The following is a 1,959-nucleotide window of genomic DNA, read 5'->3' as shown; positions in this document are numbered from 1 at the left end:
TGTCTCTCTCTCTCTCTCTCTCTCTCTCTCTCTATATATATATATATATATATATATAGTGACTTATAGGGAATATATCTTACTATAAACACTATATATGTTGTTGTTGTTCAGTTGCTAAATTGTGTCTGACCCTTTGAGATCTCATGGACTATAGCAGGCCAGGTTCACTTGTCCTTCACCATTTCCTGGAATTTGCTCAAATTCATGTCCGCTGAGTCGATGATGCCCATTCTCCTCTTGTGCTCAATCTTCCCCAGCATCAGGAATTTTTTCAGGGATTTGGCTCTTCCCATCAGGCGGCCAAAGTATTGGAGCCTCAGCTTCAGCATCAGTCCTTCCAATGAATATTCAGTGTTGATTCCCTTTAGGATTGCCTGGTTTGATCTCCTTGCAGTCCAAAGGATTCTCACGAGTCTTCTCCAGCAACACAATTCAAAAGCATCAATTCTTTGGTGCTCAGGCTTCTTTATGGTCCAACTGTCACATAATATAAACTATTCCATTTAAAATTTTTCACTTTTTGATGCCTATAATCTGTCATTTCTGCTGACCTTTTTCCACAGAACTTTTTGAAATCTTTTGGTATATTCTATCAAGAAGAATACCATCCTAAAACATTAGAAAAACCCTTCAAGAGACTTGCACTTTATCAGAATTGGAGAAATTATCAAACGTAGAAAGAAGTCAATGACTTTCAAAATCATCTCTTATTTTTCAAGAAGAAAGCAATGTAGAAACAAACTCTCTTCATTCAGTGAGTCCCCAGTTTGGGTTCTGAGAAGCTTAGAGACATTGTGAAGTCAAATCTTGTGTTATGCATTTTTTTTCCTCCGGGTTCACTCTTTTTGAGGTTTATGAGCAATATGGCTAGTGAGACACAGTGGCCTCCTAAGAAAAACTTTTTCAGGAAACAAAAATCCAAAATAAGACCCAGAGAAAAACCTGTTTTTCTTGATAATAAGTGAGAAGTATTGAGAACATTTGTAGTTGGTGCCCTTCTAAACTCCCTTCCTCCAGTCATGCAGGTATATAATGAATAGTAAATGCAGTGGTTTGAATTCAGGCATAGCCCAGCCTGCTTATAGCAGAGAAAGAAACTAGTTGGGGGTAGCAGCAGAAGGAACTCAAACTGAAGCCTACTCACTTAAAATCTGCATGGGAAAAGAGACAGAGCATGACATACAAAGTGAAGCAAAAGAGACACAAAATAGAAACAGAACTAAGATTCCTAGATTTTGATTCCAGATGATCCTTTTAAAGCAGGCAGTAATCCTCTTTCCTTATTACCTCATTGACAAATAAGCAAATAAGCCACCAGGACTTCCCTGGTAGCTCAGACGGTAAAGCGTCTGTCTACAATGTGGGAGACCCAGGTTTGAGCCCTGGGTTGGGAAGATCCCCTGGAGAAGGAAATGGCAATCTACTCTAGTACTATTGCCTGGAAAATCCCATGGACAGAGGAGCCTGGTGCGCTACAGTCTATGGGGTCACAAAGAGTCGGACATGACTGAGCAACTTCACTTTCACTTTCATTGACAAAAGGGATAAAGACAGATTTGACTATGTTTTTTTTCAAGTGGATGACAGATATACACAGCATGAGGAAGCAGTAGCTCTAAATTGTTTGATTCAATATGTTTTATAAAATAAAGGTACTGTGAACTATGAATAAACATAGGATGCTCAGTTAAATTAGAATTTGAGAAAAATAATGAATATTTTTAGTATAAGTATATCCCAGATATTTCATAAATATAGTAGTGTTAGTTACTCAGTTGTGTCTGACTCTTTGCAACCCTATGGACTGTAGACTGCCAGGCTCCTCTGTCCATGGAATTTCCCAGGCAAGAATACTGGAGTGGGTAGCCACTCCTTTCTCCAGGGGATTTTCCTGACTCAGGGATTGAACCCAGGTCACCTGCATTGCAGGCAAATTCTTCACCATCTGAGCCACCA

The 1,959-nt window shown here is 39.3% G+C and overlaps 1 long non-coding RNA gene across 1 annotated transcript in view; it reads right to left on the bottom strand.

The window, feature by feature from the left end:
* The window catches only part of LOC104975528 (uncharacterized), a 196,520-nt gene that overhangs the window by 166,723 nt on the left and 27,838 nt on the right, over positions 1 to 1,959 (bottom strand). The window lies entirely within an intron of this gene.

Source organism: Bos taurus, chromosome 22, assembly GCF_002263795.3.
Source record: "Bos taurus isolate L1 Dominette 01449 registration number 42190680 breed Hereford chromosome 22, ARS-UCD2.0, whole genome shotgun sequence".
NCBI lineage: Eukaryota > Metazoa > Chordata > Mammalia > Artiodactyla > Bovidae > Bos > Bos taurus.
Note: the sequence above shows the minus strand (reverse complement) of the source record. Positions and strands in the feature narration are given on the sequence as shown.